This window comes from Conger conger, chromosome 15, assembly GCF_963514075.1.
Source record: "Conger conger chromosome 15, fConCon1.1, whole genome shotgun sequence".
Classification (NCBI taxonomy): Eukaryota; Metazoa; Chordata; class Actinopteri; order Anguilliformes; family Congridae; genus Conger; species Conger conger.
In genome coordinates, this window is record NC_083774.1 from 32,797,656 (window position 1) to 32,824,713 (window position 27,058).

General features: G+C 40.5%; 1 long non-coding RNA gene and 9 other non-coding genes across 10 annotated transcripts; 9 read left to right on the forward strand and 1 right to left on the reverse strand.

Moving 5' to 3' along the window:
• Positions 1-74: 74 nt before the first annotated feature.
• On the reverse strand, positions 75-1,233 carry LOC133112118 (uncharacterized). Its single transcript, XR_009705038.1, has 4 exons — positions 1,160-1,233; positions 917-1,075; positions 656-694; positions 75-536 (listed from the first exon to the last, which is right to left on the reverse strand). It is a non-coding gene; the product is annotated as an uncharacterized LOC133112118 (long non-coding RNA).
• Positions 1,234-3,670: 2,437 nt separating this feature from the next.
• Positions 3,671-3,742, forward strand: trnap-agg (transfer RNA proline (anticodon AGG)). The gene has a single exon. It is a non-coding gene; the product is annotated as a tRNA-Pro (tRNA).
• A 1,170-nt stretch (positions 3,743-4,912) lies between these two features.
• On the forward strand, positions 4,913-4,984 carry trnap-agg (transfer RNA proline (anticodon AGG)). Its single transcript has one exon. It is a non-coding gene; the product is annotated as a tRNA-Pro (tRNA).
• A 1,170-nt stretch (positions 4,985-6,154) lies between these two features.
• Positions 6,155-6,226, forward strand: trnap-agg (transfer RNA proline (anticodon AGG)). Its single transcript has one exon. It is a non-coding gene; the product is annotated as a tRNA-Pro (tRNA).
• A 1,170-nt stretch (positions 6,227-7,396) lies between these two features.
• trnap-agg (transfer RNA proline (anticodon AGG)) lies at positions 7,397-7,468 on the forward strand. Its single transcript has one exon. It is a non-coding gene; the product is annotated as a tRNA-Pro (tRNA).
• Positions 7,469-8,638: 1,170 nt separating this feature from the next.
• Positions 8,639-8,710, forward strand: trnap-agg (transfer RNA proline (anticodon AGG)). Its single transcript has one exon. It is a non-coding gene; the product is annotated as a tRNA-Pro (tRNA).
• A 2,412-nt stretch (positions 8,711-11,122) lies between these two features.
• Positions 11,123-11,194, forward strand: trnap-agg (transfer RNA proline (anticodon AGG)). Its single transcript has one exon. It is a non-coding gene; the product is annotated as a tRNA-Pro (tRNA).
• A 1,170-nt stretch (positions 11,195-12,364) lies between these two features.
• Positions 12,365-12,436, forward strand: trnap-agg (transfer RNA proline (anticodon AGG)). Its single transcript has one exon. It is a non-coding gene; the product is annotated as a tRNA-Pro (tRNA).
• Positions 12,437-14,848: 2,412 nt separating this feature from the next.
• Positions 14,849-14,920, forward strand: trnap-cgg (transfer RNA proline (anticodon CGG)). Its single transcript has one exon. It is a non-coding gene; the product is annotated as a tRNA-Pro (tRNA).
• Positions 14,921-16,090: 1,170 nt separating this feature from the next.
• On the forward strand, positions 16,091-16,162 carry trnap-agg (transfer RNA proline (anticodon AGG)). Its single transcript has one exon. It is a non-coding gene; the product is annotated as a tRNA-Pro (tRNA).
• Positions 16,163-27,058: the final 10,896 nt, after the last annotated feature.

Below are 27,058 nucleotides of genomic sequence, written 5' to 3' on the forward strand. Positions count from 1 at the left end.
GATACAGTACCCAATACACACACATATTAAGACACCCTTATACAATACAAACTCTTTAATTACTAGGTATGCAACATCTATGTAAAAAAACTGTGCGGCAACAGCACAAACATACACTTAAACAAAGGGAACGAATATATAAACCTTTCCCAAAAAAAGGCATTTTACAATGTTCCAATGTTCAATGTTGGGGGGTGGGGGCCTGGAAGCACTGTGTGTATCTGTGTGTGTGCGTGTGTGTGTGTACATGCGCATGTCTGTGCGTTCGTGCGTGCGAGTGTGTGTGTGTGCGTGCGTGTGTGTATGCGTGTGCGTTTGTGTGTGTGTGTACATGCTCGTGTCTGTGTGCACACGTGTGTGCTTCATTTTCCTCTCTCAGTTGATCAAGATAATTGATCTTTGTTTTCTTTGTTATCCTTTTCATAAAAGGCAGTGGTCTGAAACTCACTCCAGGTCATCTCCCTTGCCATGCCTTGTGCTTGGTATTGGAAAATACCTTAGCTGGGCAGGAGAAGTTGTTGCTGGCTGTATTACTGCTACAAAACACAAAGTATGGGGTTACTGACTTAAAACACTAAATTAACAAAGTATCTAAGAGCTGACACAATAACACTCAACAATCACTTCAGTTGTGTTTTTACGGAGTGAGGCTCACCTTCATCCAGTCGTGTCTCTGGCTCATGTGTGGCAGGGGCTGGAGGATGTAAAACAGGACATATTGTCAGAGACAGAGAGATGTGGCGCTGTTGTAGCAACTCCACTGTGAACTTTGAGACAAAGGGTCATCAGTCAAACTATTGTATAATTTCCACAATTGTAGTATATTATCACAAAGGAAGTAAGAAATAAAAAGTAAATATAATGAATGATGGCTCTTCACAGAGTATTTACTATTGGGTAAGATTCAATGCCATACTTTGCGCTACTGCTTCAGTGAGCGCCACGAACACGCGCAGAAGTTCCACTGGGACTGGAATGGGGGCCTTCACTGGCACTGAAGGTACATCAGTACCCTCTGTTCTTGACAGAATGGCTGCGGGCTGATTTTTGGAGGCTGTACATGGTGCAGGAGAAGCTATTCAGGCAAAGAAAAATCTATGTTCGGATCTAATTTCAGCATGAACAACTAAAGTGATGTAATGGTTATGAATATATTTACCACGCAAGGAGGAGGCATGCACATATACAGGACTGCCTCTGGACACTGTTGATGTGGGACCACTCAGCTCTGAAGGAAAAAGTCACATTGGAAAGAGTCAAACTCACATTCTGAAACCATTTTTATCCATTTTTATAAATGCTATATTTCAGAGATTACAATTGTAAACTCGCCAATCCATTAAAAGATGTTTGACACTGCAAGGTTCTCTCTTAATAGAACGTAAAGAAGTAAAGAAGACAGGCAGAACACGGCCAAAAAAACAAACCAAAGTAATAAAATATTTGTTATGAGAGGATAGCCTCTCCATACCTCTGCCTGTAGACTTAATTGGCGCTCTGGTGACTGCAGCAGGTGCTGAAGCTGAAGAAATAGACAAGACATTGCTCAGAGGACATGTAATTGTTCATGAGAAATAACCATATTTGACAGGTAAAAAATCTTTTGGACAAAAAGATTATTTAAATTTTAACAAAAGTCAGAGCAGCTTAGACCACACAAGCTGAACTGTAAATGTGTGATATTTGTATGTATGCACTATTACATCTGTAGAATGAAACAGGTGTACAAAAAGTGCCAATAGTAATAACAACAACAACAAAAATAATAATAATAATAATAATAATAATAATAATAATAATCGCTACCCCCTCGTAGTAATCTAACTTCGTAGTAACGTTACACCCACAGCTGCTGTGAACAGCGTCCCTAGATACCACGGCTGCTGTGAACAGCGTCCCTAGATACCGTAAAAGTTAACTTTACAAATGACTCCCACTACTAGCTACCCAGACAGCTACCAAAAACTTTTCCCATCGACATTATTCAAAAGTAGCTTTTCATAAACGTTGTGCCACTTTACATTTGCGCGACGAAAGGTTACCAATAAATTACGTTCACAATAAATTAACGTCGTGTTGCTATCGGATGAGGTAACTTACCTTAATAAGTAGACTGACTGACGACAGGATCGGCGATCCAGATGATTTAAGTGGCGATTCTTTCGTCCTGACGATGGCAATGGTCAAAAGAAATCTTCGGTTCGGTCGGTTTAAAAATGTAAACGCGAATAAAATATCAATAAAATCCGATCAAACTCGTCGCTCTCTCTCGCTCTATCTCTCTCTCTGTGGCCGGCTCTCGCTGTCTCTCATTCCGTCTTCTCATTGGCCGCGGCGGAAAACGGGAAATAGCGCCAGGGCTCCGTCGGGTTCAACGCGGTGGCGGAAAATATATTACATCCGTAGTGGTTTAGGACTACCATCGAGAATGAATGGGTTTCGGTTTAGGGAGTTTTAGCTAAAGTGCGCGAGGTCCTGGGTTCAAAACCCGGACGAGCCCACCAAAAAAACAGTCAGCACCGCTCTTTTGGCTGGTGCTTAGGATTTCTGGCCTTTGCCATTGTCTCAATACGCAATTACAAGATGACATCCTCACACCATGAGATCTGCGCTAAACCACTGAGAACCCAAATCAGTCATATAGCTACCCATTATGCTCTTGTGCAGCTTTTTTTCTTGACAGTATTCATGAATGACATTTTTGTTAATGACTATCGTGGCCATGTAAAGTCTATTTTACATTGTGTGATGAAAGTGTTTCGCTAAATGCAATGAAGTTCCTGCATTGACTGTGTTTTGGCATTTGTTTCTTCTTAGTGAACATGCATGTATGCTTTGAAATTTAGACGCGCTCGAATTTTGTACATTTTGAAAGCTTCTCAACATATAATTGCAGCTCTTGATTTGGAGTGAAAAATGTCTTGAATGCACTGAAGACTTATAATTGTTCATCGCCCCAAACATTCTGGACCATTCACCCCTTTTTGCATTACTGGTCCATTCACTTGTGTAAATGTGCTTCCAGAAGAAACCATTGTCTGGCAAGGTAACATGTCCTCTCCTTTTGAAATGTATCGTATGTATGTCCTAGCAAATAGTCAGAGCAACAAATAAAAACAAGAATGCTTTTTTTGATTTCAATGTTAAACCTGTTTATGTCCAAAGAAATGTCATTGTTTTTTGAACCAATGAGCTACAGCCGGTCTTTAGCCCACCTATGCCTACAACTGTTTAGGCAATCCAAGAAAACTCCATTTGTTTATGATGTTATAATGAATATGTTGAAAACAGGATTTTGATTGACCGATTGTTCAAAATGACTGTCTTTACAGTGCATTGCAGCCCGGGCATAGCAGGTCACAGGTGGTTGAACTGGATTTATTTTGTGCAGTGCTGTCCATGAATTTCTGACTGCAGAATGAAACCACCTCTGAAAGTAACAGTAAGTTGACATTGTTGCATAGTCTTTCATGACACCATTGAGGCACACTTCGATTGACCACAAAAAGCTGAATTGCTGATGCTGAACATGAATCCATTGCGCTGAACTGAAATTGATTTTTCAACCAGATGTGGCCATTTTTCTATGATAAGGCTCAGCAAAGAGACTATGAATTATGGGCTCTTTCAATTAGTAACTGTCTGGAGGTCCACGTACACTCTGCCTGTGGGCTCGTTGGTCTAGGGGTATGATTCTCGCTTAGGGTGCGAGAGGTCCTGGGTTCAAATCCTGGACGAGCCCACCAAAAAAATAGTCAGCACCGCTCTTTTGGCTGGTGCTTAGGATTTCTGGCCTTTGCCATTGTCTCAATACGCAATTACAAGATGACATCCTCACACCATGAGATCTGCGCTAAACCACTGACAACCCAAATCAGTCATATAGCTACCCATTATGCTCTTGTGCAGCTTTTTTTCTTGACAGTATTCATGAATGACATTTTTGTTAATGACTATCGTGGCCATGTAAAGTCTATTTTACATTGTGTGATGAAAGTGTTTCGCTAAATGCAATGAAGTTCCTGCATTGACTGTGTTTTGGCATTTGTTTCTTCTTAGTGAACATGCATGTATGCTTTGAAATTTAGACGCGCTCGAATTTTGTACATTTTGAAAGCTTCTCAACATATAATTGCAGCTCTTGATTTTGAGTGAAAAATGTCTTGAATGCACTGAAGACTTATAATTGTTCATCGCCCCAAACATTCTGGACCATTCACCCCTTTTTGCATTACTGGTCCATTCACTTGTGTAAATGTGCTTCCAGAAGAAACCATTGTCTGGCAAGGTAACATGTCCTCTCCTTTTGAAATGTATCGTATGTATGTCCTAGCAAATAGTCAGAGCAACAAATAAAAACAAGAATGCTTTTTTTGATTTCAATGTTAAACCTGTTTATGTCCAAAGAAATGTCATTGTTTTTTGAACCAATGAGCTACAGCCGGTCTTTAGCCCACCTATGCCTACAACTGTTTAGGCAATCCAAGAAAACTCCATTTGTTTATGATGTTATAATGAATATGTTGAAAACAGGATTTTGATTGACCGATTGTTCAAAATAACTGTCTTTACAGTGCTTTGAAGCGCGGGCATAGCAGGTCACAGGTGGTTGAACTGGATTTATTTTGTGCAGTGCTGTCCATGAATTTCTGACTGCAGAATGAAACCACCTCTGAAAGTAACAGTAAGTTGACATTGTTGCATAGTCTTTCATGACACCATTGAGGCACACTTCGATTGACCACAAAAAGCTGAATTGCTGATGCTGAACATGAATCCATTGCGCTGAACTGAAATTGATTTTTCAACCAGATGTGGCCATTTTTCTATGATAAGGCTCAGCAAAGAGACTATGAATTATGGGCTCTTTCAATTAGTAACTGTCTGGAGGTCCACGTACACTCTGCCTGTGGGCTCGTTGGTCTAGGGGTATGATTCTCGCTTAGGGTGCGAGAGGTCCTGGGTTCAAATCCTGGACGAGCCCACCAAAAAAACAGTCAGCACCGCTCTCTTGGCTGGTGCTTAGGATTTCTGGCCTTTGCCATTGTCTCAATACGCAATTACAAGATGACATCCTCACACCATGAGATCTGCGCTAAACCACTGACAACCCAAATCAGTCATAGAGCTACCCATTATGCTCTTGTGCAGCTTTTTTTCTTGACAGTATTCATGAATGACATTTTTGTTAATGACTATCGTGGCCATGTAAAGTCTATTTTACATTGTGTGATGAAAGTGTTTCGCTAAATGCAATGAAGTTCCTGCATTGACTGTGTTTTGGCATTTGTTTCTTCTTAGTGAACATGCATGTATGCTTTGAAATTTAGACGCGCTCGAATTTTGTACATTTTGAAAGCTTCTCAACATATAATTGCAGCTCTTGATTTTGAGTGAAAAATGTCTTGAATGCACTGAAGACTTATAATTGTTCATCGCCCCAAACATTCTGGACCATTCACCCCTTTTTGCATTACTGGTCCATTCACTTGTGTAAATGTGCTTCCAGAAGAAACCATTGTCTGGCAAGGTAACATGTCCTCTCCTTTTGAAATGTATCGTATGTATGTCCTAGCAAATAGTCAGAGCAACAAATAAAAACAAGAATGCTTTTTTTGATTTCAATGTTAAACCTGTTTATGTCCAAAGAAATGTCATTGTTTTTTGAACCAATGAGCTACAGCCGGTCTTTAGCCCACCTATGCCTACAACTGTTTAGGCAATCCAAGAAAACTCCATTTGTTTATGATGTTATAATGAATATGTTGAAAACAGGATTTTGATTGACCGATTGTTCAAAATGACTGTCTTTACAGTGCATTGCAGCCCGGGCATAGCAGGTCACAGGTGGTTGAACTGGATTTATTTTGTGCAGTGCTGTCCATGAATTTCTGACTGCAGAATGAAACCACCTCTGAAAGTAACAGTAAGTTGACATTGTTGCATAGTCTTTCATGACACCATTGAGGCACACTTCGATTGACCACAAAAAGCTGAATTGCTGATGCTGAACATGAATCCATTGCGCTGAACTGAAATTGATTTTTCAACCAGATGTGGCCATTTTTCTATGATAAGGCTCAGCAAAGAGACTATGAATTATGGGCTCTTTCAATTAGTAACTGTCTGGAGGTCCACGTACACTCTGCCTGTGGGCTCGTTGGTCTAGGGGTATGATTCTCGCTTAGGGTGCGAGAGGTCCTGGGTTCAAATCCTGGACGAGCCCACCAAAAAAACAGTCAGCACCGCTCTTTTGGCTGGTGCTTAGGATTTCTGGCCTTTGCCATTGTCTCAATACGCAATTACAAGATGACATCCTCACACCATGAGATCTGCGCTAAACCACTGACAACCCAAATCAGTCATATAGCTACCCATTATGCTCTTGTGCAGCTTTTTTTCTTGACAGTATTCCTGAATGACATTTTTGTTAATGACTATCGTGGCCATGTAAAGTCTATTTTACATTGTGTGATGAAAGTGTTTCGCTAAATGCAATGAAGTTCCTGCATTGACTGTGTTTTGGCATTTGTTTCTTCTTAGTGAACATGCATGTATGCTTTGAAATTTAGACGCGCTCGAATTTTGTACATTTTGAAAGCTTCTCAACATATAATTGCAGCTCTTGATTTGGAGTGAAAAATGTCTTGAATGCACTGAAGACTTATAATTGTTCATCGCCCCAAACATTCTGGACCATTCACCCCTTTTTGCATTACTGGTCCATTCACTTGTGTAAATGTGCTTCCAGAAGAAACCATTGCCTGGCAAGGTAACATGTCCCCTCCTTTTGAAATGTATCGTATGTATGTCCTAGCAAATAGTCAGAGCAACAAATAAAAACAAGAATGCTTTTTTTGATTTCAATGTTAAACCTGTTTATGTCCAAAGAAATGTCATTGTTTTTTGAACCAATGAGCTACAGCCGGTCTTTAGCCCACCTATGCCTACAACTGTTTAGGCAATCCAAGAAAACTCCATTTGTTTATGATGTTATAATGAATATGTTGAAAACAGGATTTTGATTGACCGATTGTTCAAAATAACTGTCTTTACAGTGCATTGAAGCCCGGGCATAGCAGGTCACAGGTGGTTGAACTGGATTTACTTTGTGCAGTGCTGTCCATGAATTTCTGACTGCAGAATGAAACCACCTCTGAAAGTAACAGTAAGTTGACATTGTTGCATTGTCTTTCATGACACCATTGAGGCACACTTCGATTGACCACAAAAAGCTGAATTGCTGATGCTGAACATGAATCCATTGCGCTGAACTGAAATTGATTTTTCAACCAGATGTGGCCATTTTTCTATGATAAGGCTCAGCAAAGAGACTATGAATTATGGGCTCTTTCAATTAGTAACTGTCTGGAGGTCCACTTACACTCTGCCTGTGGGCTCGTTGGTCTAGGGGTATGATTCTCGCTTAGGGTGCGAGAGGTCCTGGGTTCAAATCCTGGACGAGCCCACCAAAAAAACAGTCAGCACCGCTCTTTCGGCTGGTGCTTAGGATTTCTGGCCTTTGCCATTGTCTCAATACGCAATTACAAGATGACATCCTCACACCATGAGATCTGCGCTAAACCACTGACAACCCAAATCAGTCATAGAGCTACCCATTATGCTCTTGTGCAGCTTTTTTTCTTGACAGTATTCATGAATGACATTTTTGTTAATGACTATCGTGGCCATGTAAAGTCTATTTTACATTGTGTGATGAAAGTGTTTCGCTAACTGCAATGAAGTTCCTGCATTGACTGTGTTTTGGCATTTGTTTCTTCTTAGTGAACATGCATGTATGCTTTGAAATTTAGACGCGCTCGAATTTTGGACATTTTGAAAGCTTCTCAACATATAATTGCAGCTCTTGATTTGGAGTGAAAAATGTCTTGAATGCACTGAAGACTTATAATTGTTCATCGCCCCAAACATTCTGGACCATTCACCCCTTTTTGCATTACTGGTCCATTCACTTGTGTAAATGTGCTTCCAGAAGAAACCATTGTCTGGCAAGGTAACATGTCCTCTCCTTTTGAAATGTATCGTATGTATGTCCTAGCAAATAGTCAGAGCAACAAATAAAAACAAGAATGCTTTTTTTGATTTCAATGTTAAACCTGTTTATGTCCAAAGAAATGTCATTGTTTTTTGAACCAATGAGCTACAGCCGGTCTTTAGCCCACCTATGCCTACAACTGTTTAGGCAATCCAAGAAAACTCCATTTGTTTATGATGTTATAATGAATATGTTGAAAACAGGATTTTGATTGACCGATTGTTCAAAATGACTGTCTTTACAGTGCATTGCAGCCCGGGCATAGCAGGTCACAGGTGGTTGAACTGGATTTATTTTGTGCAGTGCTGTCCATGAATTTCTGACTGCAGAATGAAACCACCTCTGAAAGTAACAGTAAGTTGACATTGTTGCATAGTCTTTCATGACACCATTGAGGCACACTTCGATTGACCACAAAAAGCTGAATTGCTGATGCTGAACATGAATCCATTGCGCTGAACTGAAATTGATTTTTCAACCAGATGTGGCCATTTTTCTATGATAAGGCTCAGCAAAGAGACTATGAATTATGGGCTCTTTCAATTAGTAACTGTCTGGAGGTCCACGTACACTCTGCCTGTGGGCTCGTTGGTCTAGGGGTATGATTCTCGCTTAGGGTGCGAGAGGTCCTGGGTTCAAATCCTGGACGAGCCCACCAAAAAAACAGTCAGCACCGCTCTTTTGGCTGGTGCTTAGGATTTCTGGCCTTTGCCATTGTCTCAATACGCAATTACAAGATGACATCCTCACACCATGAGATCTGCGCTAAACCACTGACAACCCAAATCAGTCATATAGCTACCCATTATGCTCTTGTGCAGCTTTTTTTCTTGACAGTATTCCTGAATGACATTTTTGTTAATGACTATCGTGGCCATGTAAAGTCTATTTTACATTGTGTGATGAAAGTGTTTCGCTAAATGCAATGAAGTTCCTGCATTGACTGTGTTTTGGCATTTGTTTCTTCTTAGTGAACATGCATGTATGCTTTGAAATTTAGACGCGCTCGAATTTTGTACATTTTGAAAGCTTCTCAACATATAATTGCAGCTCTTGATTTTGAGTGAAAAATGTCTTGAATGCACTGAAGACTTATAATTGTTCATCGCCCCAAACATTCTGGACCATTCACCCCTTTTTGCATTACTGGTCCATTCACTTGTGTAAATGTGCTTCCAGAAGAAACCATTGTCTGGCAAGGTAACATGTCCTCTCCTTTTGAAATGTATCGTATGTATGTCCTAGCAAATAGTCAGAGCAACAAATAAAAACAAGAATGCTTTTTTTGATTTCAATGTTAAACCTGTTTATGTCCAAAGAAATGTCATTGTTTTTTGAACCAATGAGCTACAGCCGGTCTTTAGCCCACCTATGCCTACAACTGTTTAGGCAATCCAAGAAAACTCCATTTGTTTATGATGTTATAATGAATATGTTGAAAACAGGATTTTGATTGACCGATTGTTCAAAATGACTGTCTTTACAGTGCATTGCAGCCCGGGCATAGCAGGTCACAGGTGGTTGAACTGGATTTATTTTGTGCAGTGCTGTCCATGAATTTCTGACTGCAGAATGAAACCACCTCTGAAAGTAACAGTAAGTTGACATTGTTGCATAGTCTTTCATGACACCATTGAGGCACACTTCGATTGACCACAAAAAGCTGAATTGCTGATGCTGAACATGAATCCATTGCGCTGAACTGAAATTGATTTTTCAACCAGATGTGGCCATTTTTCTATGATAAGGCTCAGCAAAGAGACTATGAATTATGGGCTCTTTCAATTAGTAACTGTCTGGAGGTCCACGCACACTCTGCCTGTGGACTCGTTGGTCTAGGGGTATGATTCTCGCTTAGGGTGCGAGAGGTCCTGGGTTCAAATCCTGGACGAGCCCACCAAAAAAACAGTCAGCACCGCTCTTTTGGCTGGTGCTTAGGATTTCTGGCCTTTGCCATTGTCTCAATACGCAATTACAAGATGACATCCTCACACCATGAGATCTGCGCTAAACCACTGAGAACCCAAATCAGTCATATAGCTACCCATTATGCTCTTGTGCAGCTTTTTTTCTTGACAGTATTCATGAATGACATTTTTGTTAATGACTATCGTGGCCATGTAAAGTCTATTTTACATTGTGTGATGAAAGTGTTTCGCTAAATGCAATGAAGTTCCTGCATTGACTGTGTTTTGGCATTTGTTTCTTCTTAGTGAACATGCATGTATGCTTTGAAATTTAGACGCGCTCGAATTTTGTACATTTTGAAAGCTTCTCAACATATAATTGCAGCTCTTGATTTGGAGTGAAAAATGTCTTGAATGCACTGAAGACTTATAATTGTTCATCGCCCCAAACATTCTGGACCATTCACCCCTTTTTGCATTACTGGTCCATTCACTTGTGTAAATGTGCTTCCAGAAGAAACCATTGCCTGGCAAGGTAACATGTCCCCTCCTTTTGAAATGTATCGTATGTATGTCCTAGCAAATAGTCAGAGCAACAAATAAAAACAAGAATGCTTTTTTTGATTTCAATGTTAAACCTGTTTATGTCCAAAGAAATGTCATTGTTTTTTGAACCAATGAGCTACAGCCGGTCTTTAGCCCACCTATGCCTACAACTGTTTAGGCAATCCAAGAAAACTCCATTTGTTTATGATGTTATAATGAATATGTTGAAAACAGGATTTTGATTGACCGATTGTTCAAAATAACTGTCTTTACAGTGCATTGAAGCCCGGGCATAGCAGGTCACAGGTGGTTGAACTGGATTTACTTTGTGCAGTGCTGTCCATGAATTTCTGACTGCAGAATGAAACCACCTCTGAAAGTAACAGTAAGTTGACATTGTTGCATTGTCTTTCATGACACCATTGAGGCACACTTCGATTGACCACAAAAAGCTGAATTGCTGATGCTGAACATGAATCCATTGCGCTGAACTGAAATTGATTTTTCAACCAGATGTGGCCATTTTTCTATGATAAGGCTCAGCAAAGAGACTATGAATTATGGGCTCTTTCAATTAGTAACTGTCTGGAGGTCCACGTACACTCTGCCTGTGGGCTCGTTGGTCTAGGGGTATGATTCTCGCTTAGGGTGCGAGAGGTCCTGGGTTCAAATCCTGGACGAGCCCACCAAAAAAACAGTCAGCACCGCTCTTTCGGCTGGTGCTTAGGATTTCTGGCCTTTGCCATTGTCTCAATACGCAATTACAAGATGACATCCTCACACCATGAGATCTGCGCTAAACCACTGACAACCCAAATCAGTCATAGAGCTACCCATTATGCTCTTGTGCAGCTTTTTTTCTTGACAGTATTCATGAATGACATTTTTGTTAATGACTATCGTGGCCATGTAAAGTCTATTTTACATTGTGTGATGAAAGTGTTTCGCTAACTGCAATGAAGTTCCTGCATTGACTGTGTTTTGGCATTTGTTTCTTCTTAGTGAACATGCATGTATGCTTTGAAATTTAGACGCGCTCGAATTTTGGACATTTTGAAAGCTTCTCAACATATAATTGCAGCTCTTGATTTGGAGTGAAAAATGTCTTGAATGCACTGAAGACTTATAATTGTTCATCGCCCCAAACATTCTGGACCATTCACCCCTTTTTGCATTACTGGTCCATTCACTTGTGTAAATGTGCTTCCAGAAGAAACCATTGTCTGGCAAGGTAACATGTCCTCTCCTTTTGAAATGTATCGTATGTATGTCCTAGCAAATAGTCAGAGCAACAAATAAAAACAAGAATGCTTTTTTTGATTTCAATGTTAAACCTGTTTATGTCCAAAGAAATGTCATTGTTTTTTGAACCAATGAGCTACAGCCGGTCTTTAGCCCACCTATGCCTACAACTGTTTAGGCAATCCAAGAAAACTCCATTTGTTTATGATGTTATAATGAATATGTTGAAAACAGGATTTTGATTGACCGATTGTTCAAAATGACTGTCTTTACAGTGCATTGCAGCCCGGGCATAGCAGGTCACAGGTGGTTGAACTGGATTTATTTTGTGCAGTGCTGTCCATGAATTTCTGACTGCAGAATGAAACCACCTCTGAAAGTAACAGTAAGTTGACATTGTTGCATAGTCTTTCATGACACCATTGAGGCACACTTCGATTGACCACAAAAAGCTGAATTGCTGATGCTGAACATGAATCCATTGCGCTGAACTGAAATTGATTTTTCAACCAGATGTGGCCATTTTTCTATGATAAGGCTCAGCAAAGAGACTATGAATTATGGGCTCTTTCAATTAGTAACTGTCTGGAGGTCCACGTACACTCTGCCTGTGGGCTCGTTGGTCTAGGGGTATGATTCTCGCTTAGGGTGCGAGAGGTCCTGGGTTCAAATCCTGGACGAGCCCACCAAAAAAACAGTCAGCACCGCTCTCTTGGCTGGTGCTTAGGATTTCTGGCCTTTGCCATTGTCTCAATACGCAATTACAAGATGACATCCTCACACCATGAGATCTGCGCTAAACCACTGACAACCCAAATCAGTCATAGAGCTACCCATTATGCTCTTGTGCAGCTTTTTTTCTTGACAGTATTCATGAATGACATTTTTGTTAATGACTATCGTGGCCATGTAAAGTCTATTTTACATTGTGTGATGAAAGTGTTTCGCTAAATGCAATGAAGTTCCTGCATTGACTGTGTTTTGGCATTTGTTTCTTCTTAGTGAACATGCATGTATGCTTTGAAATTTAGACGCGCTCGAATTTTGTACATTTTGAAAGCTTCTCAACATATAATTGCAGCTCTTGATTTGGAGTGAAAAATGTCTTGAATGCACTGAAGACTTATAATTGTTCATCGCCCCAAACATTCTGGACCATTCACCCCTTTTTGCATTACTGGTCCATTCACTTGTGTAAATGTGCTTCCAGAAGAAACCATTGTCTGGCAAGGTAACATGTCCTCTCCTTTTGAAATGTATCGTATGTATGTCCTAGCAAATAGTCAGAGCAACAAATAAAAACAAGAATGCTTTTTTTGATTTCAATGTTAAACCTGTTTATGTCCAAAGAAATGTCATTGTTTTTTGAACCAATGAGCTACAGCCGGTCTTTAGCCCACCTATGCCTACAACTGTTTAGGCAATCCAAGAAAACTCCATTTGTTCATGATGTTATAATGAATATGTTGAAAACAGGATTTTGATTGACCGATTGTTCAAAATAACTGTCTTTACCGTGCATTGAAGCCCGGGCATAGCAGGTCACAGGTGGTTGAACTGGATTTATTTTGTGCAGTGCTGTCCATGAATTTCTGACTGCAGAATGAAACCACCTCTGAAAGTAACAGTAAGTTGACATTGTTGCATAGTCTTTCATGACACCATTGAGGCACACTTCGATTGACCACAAAAAGCTGAATTGCTGATGCTGAACATGAATCCATTGCGCTGAACTGAAATTGATTTTTCAACCAGATGTGGCCATTTTTCTATGATAAGGCTCAGCAAAGAGACTATGAATTATGGGCTCTTTCAATTAGTAACTGTCTGGAGGTCCACGCACACTCTCCCTGTGGACTCGTTGGTCTAGGGGTATGATTCTCGCTTAGGGTGCGAGAGGTCCTGGGTTCAAATCCTGGACGAGCCCACCAAAAAAACAGTCAGCACCGCTCTTTTGGCTGGTGCTTAGGATTTCTGGCCTTTGCCATTGTCTCAATACGCAATTACAAGATGACATCCTCACACCATGAGATCTGCGCTAAACCACTGAGAACCCAAATCAGTCATATAGCTACCCATTATGCTCTTGTGCAGCTTTTTTTCTTGACAGTATTCATGAATGACATTTTTGTTAATGACTATCGTGGCCATGTAAAGTCTATTTTACATTGTGTGATGAAAGTGTTTCGCTAAATGCAATGAAGTTCCTGCATTGACTGTGTTTTGGCATTTGTTTCTTCTTAGTGAACATGCATGTATGCTTTGAAATTTAGACGCGCTCGAATTTTGTACATTTTGAAAGCTTCTCAACATATAATTGCAGCTCTTGATTTGGAGTGAAAAATGTCTTGAATGCACTGAAGACTTATAATTGTTCATCGCCCCAAACATTCTGGACCATTCACCCCTTTTTGCATTACTGGTCCATTCACTTGTGTAAATGTGCTTCCAGAAGAAACCATTGTCTGGCAAGGTAACATGTCCTCTCCTTTTGAAATGTATCGTATGTATGTCCTAGCAAATAGTCAGAGCAACAAATAAAAACAAGAATGCTTTTTTTGATTTCAATGTTAAACCTGTTTATGTCCAAAGAAATGTCATTGTTTTTTGAACCAATGAGCTACAGCCGGTCTTTAGCCCACCTATGCCTACAACTGTTTAGGCAATCCAAGAAAACTCCATTTGTTTATGATGTTATAATGAATATGTTGAAAACAGGATTTTGATTGACCGATTGTTCAAAATAACTGTCTTTACAGTGCATTGAAGCCCGGGCATAGCAGGTCACAGGTGGTTGAACTGGATTTATTTTGTGCAGTGCTGTCCATGAATTTCTGACTGCAGAATGAAACCACCTCTGAAAGTAACAGTAAGTTGACATTGTTGCATAGTCTTTCATGACACCATTGAGGCACACTTCGATTGACCACAAAAAGCTGAATTGCTGATGCTGAACATGAATCCATTGCGCTGAACTGAAATTGATTTTTCAACCAGATGTGGCCATTTTTCTATGATAAGGCTCAGCAAAGAGACTATGAATTATGGGCTCTTTCAATTAGTAACTGTCTGGAGGTCCACGTTCACTCTGCCTGTGGGCTCGTTGGTCTAGGGGTATGATTCTCGCTTCGGGTGCGAGAGGTCCTGGGTTCAAATCCTGGACGAGCCCACCAAAAAAACAGTCAACACCGCTCTTTTGGCTGGTGCTTAGGATTTCTGGCCTTTGCCATTGTCTCAATACGCAATTACAAGATGACATCCTCACACCATGAGATCTGCGCTAAACCACTGACAACCCAAATCAGTCATAGAGCTACCCATTATGCTCTTGTGCAGCTTTTTTTCTTGACAGTATTCATGAATGACATTTTTGTTAATGACTATCGTGGCCATGTAAAGTCTATTTTACATTGTGTGATGAAAGTGTTTCGCTAAATTCAATGAAGTTCCTGCATTGACTGTGTTTTGGCATTTGTTTCTTCTTAGTGAACATGCATGTATGCTTTGAAATTTAGACGCGCTCGAATTTTGTACATTTTGAAAGCTTCTCAACATATAATTGCAGCTCTTGATTTGGAGTGAAAAATGTCTTGAATGCACTGAAGACTTATAATTGTTCATCGCCCCAAACATTCTGGACCATTCACCCCTTTTTGCATTACTGGTCCATTCACTTGTGTAAATGTGCTTCCAGAAGAAACCATTGTCTGGCAAGGTAACATGTCCTCTCCTTTTGAAATGTATCGTATGTATGTCCTAGCAAATAGTCAGAGCAACAAATAAAAACAAGAATGCTTTTTTTGATTTCAATGTTAAACCTGTTTATGTCCAAAGAAATGTCATTGTTTTTTGAACCAATGAGCTACAGCCGGTCTTTAGCCCACCTATGCCTACAACTGTTTAGGCAATCCAAGAAAACTCCATTTGTTTATGATGTTATAATGAATATGTTGAAAACAGGATTTTGATTGACCGATTGTTCAAAATAACTGTCTTTACAGTGCATTGAAGCCCGGGCATAGCAGGTCACAGGTGGTTGAACTGGATTTATTTTGTGCAGTGCTGTCCATGAATTTCTGACTGCAGAATGAAACCACCTCTGAAAGTAACAGTAAGTTGACATTGTTGCATAGTCTTTCATGACACCATTGAGGCACACTTCGATTGACCACAAAAAGCTGAATTGCTGATGCTGAACATGAATCCATTGCGCTGAACTGAAATTGATTTTTCAACCAGATGTGGCCATTTTTCTATGATAAGGCTCAGCAAAGAGACTATGAATTATGGGCTCTTTCAATTAGTAACTGTCTGGAGGTCCACGTACACTCTGCCTGTGGGCTCGTTGGTCTAGGGGTATGATTCTCGCTTAGGGTGCGAGAGGTCCTGGGTTCAAATCCTGGACGAGCCCACCAAAAAAACAGTCAGCACCGCTCTTTTGGCTGGTGCTTAGGATTTCTGGCCTTTGCCATTGTCTCAATACGCAATTACAAGATGACATCCTCACACCATGAGATCTGCGCTAAACCACTGACAACCCAAATCAGTCATAGAGCTACCCATTATGCTCTTGTGCAGCTTTTTTTCTTGACAGTATTCATGAATGACATTTTTGTTAATGACTATCGTGGCCATGTAAAGTCTATTTTACATTGTGTGATGAAAGTGTTTCGCTAAATGCAATGAAGTTCCTGCATTGACTGTGTTTTGGCATTTGTTTCTTCTTAGTGAACATGCATGTATGCTTTGAAATTTAGACGCGCTCGAATTTTGTACATTTTGAAAGCTTCTCAACATATAATTGCAGCTCTTGATTTGGAGTGAAAAATGTCTTGAATGCACTGAAGACTTATAATTGTTCATCGCCCCAAACATTCTGGACCATTCACTCCTTTTTGCATTACTGGTCCATTCACTTGTGTAAATGTGCTTCCAGAAGAAACCATTGTCTGGCAAGGTAACATGTCCTCTCCTTTTGAAATGTATCGTATGTATGTCCTAGCAAATAGTCAGAGCAACAAATAAAAACAAGAATGCTTTTTTTGATTTCAATGTTAAACCTGTTTATGTCCAAAGAAATGTCTTTGTTTTTTGAACCAATGAGCTACAGCCGGTCTTTAGCCCACCTATGCCTACAACTGTTTAGGCAATCCAAGAAAACTCCATTTGTTTATGATGTTATTATGAGTATGTTGAAAACAGGATTTTGATTGACCGTTTGTTGAAAATGACTGTCTTTACAGTGCATTGCAGCCCGGGCATAGCAGGTCACAGGTGGTTGAACTGGATTTATTTTGTGCAGTGCTGTCCATGAATTTCTGACTGCAGAATGAAACCACCTCTGAAAGTAACAGTAAGTTGACATTGTTGCATAGTCTTTCATGACACCATTGAGGCACACTTCGATTGACCACAAAAAGCTGAATTGCTGAAGCTGAACATGAATCCATTGCGCTGAACTGAAATGGATTTTTCAACCAGATGTGGCCATTTTTCTATGATAAGGCTCAGCAAAGAGACTATGAATTATGGGCTCTTTCAATTAGTAACTGTCTGGAGGTCCACTTGCACTCTGCCTGTGGGCTCGTTGGTCTAGGGGTATGATTCTAGGTTAGGGTGCGAGAGGTCCCGGGTTCAAATCCCGGACGAGCCCTCCAAAAAAAACAGTTAGCGCAGCTCTTTGGGCTGTTGCTTAGGATTTCTGGCCTTTGCCATTGTCTCAATACGCAATTACAAGATGACATCCTCACACCATGAGATCTGCGCTAAACCACTGAGAACCCAAATCAGTCATAGAGCTACCCATTATGCTCTTGTGCAGCTTTTTTTCTTGACAGTATTCATGAATGACATTTTTGTTAATGACTATCGTGGCCATGTAAAGTCTATTTTACATTGTGTGATGAAAGTGTTTCGCTAAATGCAATGAAGTTCCTGCATTGACTGTGTTTTGGCATTTGTTTCTTCTTAGTGAACATGCATGTATGCTTTGAAATTTAGACGCGCTCGAATTTTGTACATTTTGAAAGTTTCACAACATAAAATTGCAGCTCTTGATTTTGAGTGAAAAATGTCTTGAATGCACTGAAGACTTATAATTGTTCATCGCCCCAAACATTCTGGACCATTCACTCCTGTTTGCATTACTGGTCCATTCACTTGTGTAAATGTGCTTCCAGAAGAACCCATTGTCTGGCAAGGTAACATGTCCTCTCCTTTTGAAATGTATCGTATGTATGTCCTAGCAAATAGTCAGAGCAACAAATAAAAACAAGAATGCTTTTTTTGATTTCAATGTTAAACCTGTTCATGTCCAAAGAAATGTCATTGTTTTTTGAACCAATGAGCTACAGCCGGTCTTTAGCCCACCTATGCCTACAACTGTTTAGGCAATCCAAGAAAACTCCATTTGTTTATGATGTTATAATGAGTATGTTGAAAACAGGATTTTGATTGACCGTTTGTTCAAAATGACTGTCTTTACAGTGCATTGCAGCCCGGGCATAGTAGGCCACAGGTGGTTGAACTGGATTTATTTTGTGCAGTGCTGTCCATGAATTTCTGACTGCAGAATGAAACCACCTCTGAAAGTAACAGTAAGTTGACATTGTTGCATAGTCTTTCATGACACCATTGAGGCACACTTCGATTGACCACAAAAAGCTGAATTGCTGATGCTGAACATGAATCCATTGCGCTGAACTGAAATGGATTTTTCAACCAGATGTGGCCATTTTTCTATTATAAGGCTCAGCAAAGAGACTATGAATTATGGGATCTTTCAATTAGTAACTGTCTGGAGGTCCACCAGCACTCTGCCTGTGGGCTCGTTGGTCTAGGGGTTGATTCTAGCTTTGGGTGCGAGAGGTCCAGGGTTCAAATCCCGGACGAGCCCTCCAAAAAAACAGTCAGCACTGCTCTTTTGGCTGGTGCTTAGGATTTCTGGCCTTTGCCATTGTCTCAATACGCAATTACAAGATGACATCCTCACACCATGAGATCTGCGCTAAACCACTGACAACCCAAATCAGTCATAGAGCTACCCATTATGCTCTTGTGCAGCTTTTTTTCTTGACAGTATTCATGAATGACATTTTTGTTAATGACTATCGTGGCCATGTAAAGTCTATTTTACATTGTGTGATGAAAGTGTTTCGCTAAATGCAATGAAGTTCCTGCATTGACTGTGTTTTGGCATTTGTTTCTTCTTAGTGAACATGCATGTATGCTTTGAAATTTAGACGCGCTCGAATTTTGTACATTTTGAAAGCTTCACAACATATAATTGCAGCTCTTGATTTGGAGTGAAAAATGTCTTGAATGCACTGAAGACTTATAATTGTTAATCGCCCCAAACATTCTGGACCATTCACTCCTTTTTGCATTACTGGTCCATTCACTTGTGTAAATGTGCTTCCAGAAGAAACCATTGTCTGGCAAGGTAACATGTCCTCTCCTTTTGAAATGTATCGTATGTATGTCCTAGCAAATAGTCAGAGCAACAAATAAAAACAAGAATGCTTTTTTTGATTTCAATGTTAAACCTGTTTATGTCCAAAGAAATATCATTGTTTTTTGAACCAATGAGCTACAGCCGGTCTTTAGCCCACCTATGCCTACAACTGTTTAGGCAATCCAAGAAAACTCCATTTGTTTATGATCTTATAATGAGTATGTTGAAAACAGGATTTTGATTGACCGTTTGTTCAAAATGACTGTCTTTACAGTGCATTGCAGCCCGGGCATAGTAGGCCACAGGTGGTTGAACAGGATTTATTTTGTGCAGTGCTGTCCATGAATTTCTGACTGCAGAATGAAACCACCTCTGAAAGTAACAGCAAGTTGACATTTTTGCATAGTCTTTCATGACACGATTGAGGCACACTTCGATTGACCACAAAAAGCTGAATTGCTGATGCTGAACATGAATCCATTGCGCTGAACTGAAATGGATTTATCAAGCAGATGTGGCCATTTTTCTATGATAAGGCTCAGCAAAGAGACTATGAATTATGGGCTCTTTCAATCAGTAACTGTCTGGAGTTCCACCTTCACTCTGCCTGTGGGCTCGTTGGTCTAGGGGTATGATTCTCGCTTAGGGCGCGGGGGCCAGTCGCGGATTGCCGAAACAGATTTTTTGACCGAAGGTGACCCCTCGGCTATATTTCTAGCATTAATCTAATCTGTTATTTCGTCCCATGTTTTATGTTTTTGGTCGCTGTCACAGTTGGATTGAGTTCACTTTTTGAAATGTTTTTCCTCTAACAGTATACACATCTCCTAATCCATTGAATTTGGTTTCCTTTTTTTGTTTTCCGTATTTTCCATTTTCATAAAATAAAATAAAATATAGCTAGGCTACCGTAGGTTAGGGGTTAAAACCTAATCTGATTGTATAGCAAACAGGAAGTGATCATAACCGATGAGATAAAGCATCTATGGCTATGGTCAAATTTTGTTACAGTAAAACCTCAAACATTGCAGCAAAGCAGTTCCCTTACCTAAGATAAATGTCTAAGGGTTTATATGCAACACCCTCAGGTAATTCCCTTAGCTAATGGGAAATCAACCCTTAAGTGTCAGAGATAAGGGAAACACCTAAGGTGTTTCATGCAACCGGCCACTGGTCTTACTGTCCCTCACTCAAGATCTGCTACAACAGTACTGTCATACACAGTATGGGCCCTGGCAGTAAATATGAATAAAACTAAAATTCTGATATTCCAAAAGAGATCCAGATCTCAGGGAACAAAACACAAATTCATATTAGGAACAAGTTTTATTGAATATTGATTACACTTGTAAGCCAGTCATAATTAACACTTGGTCTCATGCGCTGGTCAGCTTGCTGACTTCCCCCTCCCGGAGCATACATTGTTAGCCCCCACCTTTTGGCACACATGCCTGTGGGGGAGCCCCCCTTCTCTCACATTCCTTCAGGGTTAGAGCCCAGGAATACTGGAGATGGCATAAAGATGTTTCATGATAATCCCAGGTCAGAATATAGTAATGTTTGGTGTTATTCTGATTGGTTCAGTGCGACTGGTGTAATGGTCTAGTTTTTGTAACAGTCTACCTTTGATATCATAACCATTCAGGAGCCGAGGGGATACTGGGCAAAATCTGTCTCTGTAGAACCCATGTGTTTTAGCCCCCTGACCACTGCCTGGTGGGGGTTGGCAGTAAATTACAGGTTTTTAGGGTCAAGAACTAAGGCCTAGATTTTAGAGATAAGGCGAAGAAACCAAGAAATCTGGGGTTGTGTCTAATTTCCTTTCATTCACCCAAATCAGGTTTATCCAAAAGGTATATTACCATGAAAGGTACAAATACATATTTACAGCATAATGCAGTTATCATGAAGACTCCCAACTACATCATTCTTAGATATGATGGGGCGGCCTGTAGCGTAGTGGTTAAGGTCAGGAAGGGCTGCCATTTGTGAGGAGCCTGAAAGCTGGGGTTTCTGGTCAATGCTGTTTAGACTACCTTTTGGGGAGTTTCAGGCAAAGACAAGGGAAAGATGTATGAGTAGTCCAAGGGCAGTTGGGTCATGGGAAAAGAATCCTCCAGAACATTGGTGACCTCCCTGTGACCCCATACCTGGTCACTTCCAAGGGGGAAGACTCCAGACAATGCCACAGTGCCCTCATTTGGGCACTGCTGTCATTACACCGGTGACTGCTCTCCTGGATTAAATATAATCTGTTTGGTATGGATGTGATCCAGTAAAATCAAGGAATCGGATGAGATACATTTCATACCAAATGGAGTTTAATAACTCAAGGGAAAACCTGCATGTCCTCTCTTAGTAATCATCTCATTTTCCCTACTTAACAACCCCCAAGGGTGGGGGTCTAAATTCCAGATTCAACCAACCCTCCAGGTTGATTTATGGCACTGCCGCCTGGTCCAAACATATGATTTGGCATAAAAGCAAGGGAGACAGACCAATCTGGGAAGACCGTACCTGGCTTCCCGCACAGCACGTTCCATGTATGTGTAGCAACGGAAGATCGTATTCGACTTCCCACACAGCATATTGTATGTATATGTAAATATCAGGAAGATCGTATTCGGCTTCCCACACTCTGCATATTCTATACTCTGTGTTTGTGTGTAGCCAACGCAGGCTAGGTATGATGATTTACTCTATCTCTATTCCTAATTTGTGTATTCTGTAATTGACTATTGGAATTCTAAAGCTATTAACCAACCTGTCTGCGAATAAACTATTTTGTTTGTAACTTGCGTGATCTCCATGACTCTAATTCATCTTGTACCTTTTTCAGCCTAAATTACAACTGAATACTCAGGGGGAAATGGTGGCTGAAGACCGACTGATCAGCGGCTTGGTACATTCGTGGTAGTTCTAAGCTGTGAGGCCGTCAAGTTCGGCCCATAAAAGGATTGGTGGTGCATGGCTCTTGTAATTTGGTGCGAAGGGAACCCTCTGGGTGTTACGACGCTGGTTCCTGTCTAATTAGCTCTAAGGAGCCCATTTAATGCTACACTGACCTGGGCTCGCAACTATCATGGCAGTGTTTTGCATGTATTGTGTTGGCTAGACCCTCAGCCTCTGAGTTCTCCACTGAACTGAGATTTCAGCAATAGTGCTAATCCCGGGAGCATATATTGAGTAATGGTGGCGCAGGTACGAGTCGAGTGTAATCACTCCCAAGTTTGCATATGTTTCAAACCCAAATTTCTAAATTATATTTTAAATGGAGTCAGATAAACTCAAGGCTAGTTCCTTCTCTATAAGAGCCTCTCCTCCATCTAGTGGCATAATTTAGTACTGCAGTTTCAACTCCTTTTAGCTAACAGAAGAAGAAGAACCTCCTGTTCCAGTGACAACAAAGAAAATTGTGTATCTTCAGTGCAGCAATGTTCATGCTCTATCGTTAGCCATCACTAAGTTTCCATCCCTTTGAGTGGCAATATCAGTAAGGCAAACTATTATCCATCATTGCTAGAATGTTTATCTTGAATAATTTTATCATATTTGTTACAACTTTGGTAACTTGCGTTACAGCACATTGCAATGATGGCATTTAGGCTATACTTTGATACTTGAGACAATGATTCGTGTAAATATAATGTTCAATGTGATACTTACCTGATTATTAGTTCAATCATATACTTACGGTACATTTAGGTATTCCTGCGGAGAGAATGATAGTTCATACTTACCTTACATTTCCTGCAAAATAGAGGATTAGTTATCCTAGCCGAATGTAACTACATTACAGGCATTTGGCAAACACTCTTAGCCAGAGCAACATACAGTTCATTAGGCTAAGCAGGAGACAATACTCCCCTGGAGTAATGCAGGGTTAAGGGCCTTGCTCAGGGGCCCAACGGCTGCGCGGATCTTATTGCGGCTACACCGGGATTAGAACCCCCAACCTTGCACTTCCCAGTTATTTACCTTAACCACTACGCTACAGGCCACCCCCGGCTTGAGTAAGGTATTTTGTGTTGTATACTGTGTATTTTTCTGTATGTTTCAGTTTCATACTTCTTTGTCATTAAATCTTGTCCATCTTCAACACTGGCCTGTTCCTTGGAGGATATAATGCAAGGGAGAGTTTAGCTAAAAAAACCTAATACACGACAGGGGTCACATTGGGTGTAGCAGTACAAAAGGGATTATAACTAATGAACCTGCCGGAAGGCAAAAGGGGAAAATGATCAAATGGAGCAGGGCAGCGTGACAATAGAACGACTTCTAATGTGGTATTACCCCTGTACGCCCTCCTGGTCTATCTGCTCTAGTCCCATAGTATAGAGCCACTTCTAACATGGTATTACCCCTGTACGCCCTCCTGGTCTGTCTGTGGAAGCTCTAGTCCCATAGTTTGTCACATAGATTACACAGGAACTGTGTGCAATTTTGAACAAATTCCAAGATGCGAAATCGAATGTCTTGCACCAGATTATCCTATCACTAGAGAAAGGCATGGTGTTTCAAAGTGACTGAACAATGACAAATGACCTCACACGAACAGTTCATAACTGCAGAGTCCAAATGATTTATATGCAATTGTGGAGATAAAAAACAGCGATTGTGCAGATAAAAAATGATTATGCACTAAAGTGATGTGTTGTTGCTTATTCAGTGGTTTAACTTGAAAGGAAAATGTATTGAAACTACTGTAATTTTGTTGTGTCCGTGGGGAGGCCTAGACTGACATTTCCGAGATATCACTCAAATCCACAGAAAAAGAATGACATTTAAATTATTGTTTCTCACCAGGAGTGAGAAATGCATGCATGTTTTTTTTTTTGTTTTTTTAATAAAGCAGTCTGCAGGATTTGGTGTAATCAGATAAAAGATGGAAAATACTAATCTAAAAATCAACCTGTGATGTTAACCTGCAGGAAACTTGCAGAAAGTTATTTTTCAGGAAATAATTTTGCTGCGTTTGGTGCTGTTTGCAGAATTACTGGATTGCTGTTAGGCTCGCTGTATGGGATTATGGGTATATTTTATGTCTTTTGATGGAGTTGACTTGTGTCATAGCAGGTTTCCACCCCGATGTGGCTCTTCCGTCAGTGTAGAAATCAAAGGATAAAACACGGCCAGTGGAGGCAGAACTGAAACAGCATTTACTTCTTAGCTTCAGAGCAGACACACACAGATCGGTCTTGACAACTTGATTAGTATAAATACCAATATATTTATGCTGCGTGTGTATGTGTGTTTCACTTCCATTGATATATATACAATGAAGAGGTCCCCTCTGAGTCAGCATACCACGCACACTTTTTATTTTATTTATTTCGGCAAGTATTTGATTGTCGAAATTTTAAAATGTATTTTTAGAATGAATGTATATTTATGGAGAGAAAGTAACTGGAAAGAATGTGCTTCTTGAGTGTTCATTCCTGCAGATAATGCACAATATTACATAAGCTCTAGACTTAGTGCAGGGGTGTCAAACTGAATTCCCAGGGGGCCGCAGTGTCTTCGTGTTTTTATGGTTTCCTTTCAATCAGCTGCCAATCAACTGGCCAGCTGCAAGGCCAATTAAGGCGTGTGGATGCCAATTAAGGTAAATTAAGGCGTGTGGATACTTTAACCAATCAATGACATGAATGAACTCAGAACACCCCAAAAACCAGCAGACACTAAGGCCCTCCCGGACTGGAGTTTGACACCTGTGACTTAGTGTCTTAATAAAAACCTCTAAAGATTTGTTCATTTTACCTGATTCCAAGTCTCTTCTGCTCCAACTGTTTACTTAGTGTTTCGCATTTTGTGTTATTCGTTTCACCTGAGCCTTGTTACTCGATTCCTGTTTGTACACCTGTAAATCATTTCACTTCGTTGTCTGTGTATTTAGGTCTGCCCATTTGTTCAGTTATTTGCCTAATTGTAATGTGCTCCTGCCATTCTCGGCAGTGTTTATTTGCCTGTGTTCTGACCTGTTTCGTTTACTCTGACCTCTGATTACTGGATTAACCTTCTGTCTGCTTTTTACCCACTGTGTATGGACCTTGATTTTACTTTCTGTTTGTATTTCTGGCAGAGATGTGACCAAGTCCCTCTTATCCAAGTCACAAGTAAGTCTCAAGTCATTTGGTCCAAGTCTCAAGCAAGTCCCAAGTATTTTTTTCTTGGGCAAGTCAAGTCAAGTCAAGTCACAGGTTATGTCAAGTCAAGTCAAGTCGAGTCCTTGGTTACGGCAAGTCAAGTCCCAAGTCGAGTCACTATTATCTCAGTTTAACCTTAAATTAACGTGTGGTGGACAATAATTCTGCTTAGGTGTGACAAAATGACTGTTTTTGTGGCTTTTAAGCGCTCATTTTACCAGCATTCCATCAATGTTAAATGCTGGACCCCGACGGCACCGAAAAACAGGCAGATTTCACTGCCATTCCATTATTTACGTATATGGAGCTCGAAAATGGTGACACAACAATAGCTTTTGCTGGTTTACTTCACGCGCTCATACATGGCAGTTGGTGGCAGTTTGAACTGTCAAAAGTATGACTGTAGCCAGGTCAATATTTTTGCTGGGTACTCGGTATGTCCAGCCTTATAAGTCCAAAGTCCCTGGTTACTTTTTCATAGTTTAAATGGATTTTGACAATAGACATGTCAGACTTCAATCATGTTAACGCTCTCGAGCGTGCGTCAAAGTTTAGGTTGCAAATAACAGTGCTGTATCATTCTGACGTCATTTACATAGCTACAGAACTGTCCGATCACGCCGAATCACTGATAGAAACAAGATGAATTAATGACGATTCAGAAAATGTATAACTTTTAAAGATTTAAATAAATCCTATGGTGGGACTTTTGCCATTTATGGAAGGTACGACAGAAAATTCCGGTGCCGTCGAACTTAATCGAATGCTTTTATTTATATCGTTCGAATGACCAAGTGCCGTTAAAAAGCAAATTGTATGGCTTTGTGCTATTCGCGTATGCTAGCTACATCATGCTAACATCGTACAGGGACCAGTAAAGGCTTAGAACACACTTGCACTTAGTTATTGTAAGTTTGATCACCTCTACTGTAAAGTAAAAAAGTGGACAAATTACGTTTTCTGTGAGAAATCTATTGGCGAGCTCACGTGCACACACAGCGGTCTACATTCTAAAGCTCCACTTTGCCCTCCCTACTAATTAATATCACCTGCGCCTATTTAGGAATCAGTCTGTTTGTTGTTTGCAACTGAGAGAGGGTGAGTCAGGGTGCCGATATTTCTGTTGACCACTAAACGCTAACACTAACATCTAAGTCCAAATGCAATACCATCTATGCAGAGCAATGTTTTGTCGTAGTATCAATAAACACTCTTTAACTGCAGCTACGGACTCATGCTCGTTCCTTGGACTCGTGTCGGACAGATCTCCCTGTACTCGCCCTCTCAGCGGCTTATAGTAGGTTTTGATAGTCGCATTGCAGCCACTAAATTAATCAGCCGTTCCTCCTCCACGACACCGTGTCCTACAGCGCTTTCAAAGCGCGGGGCAGGGGGTAAGTAGAAACGGCTTCTGACAAACGTTTAGTACAAGTTATGTTTATTAAATGTGTTATTTAATGTGCATTTGGTGTCTGTGGTCTGTTTTGGGAGCTGGTAATGGAGAGTATTGGGGGTGCAATTGTGTGGGGGCAGCATCACGGTCGGGTGCTGTGGCGGCAACAGAAGGACACACGAAGAAGAAGTAATGCTCACTGAGCATACCCACCGTGTTCAGACTAAAATAACCGGTAACTTTTTGAAGCAACAAGGATTCCGATCAGAGAGCAGAGTAGAGTAGCAGTCAATACAAACTAATTTAGCCCAATGT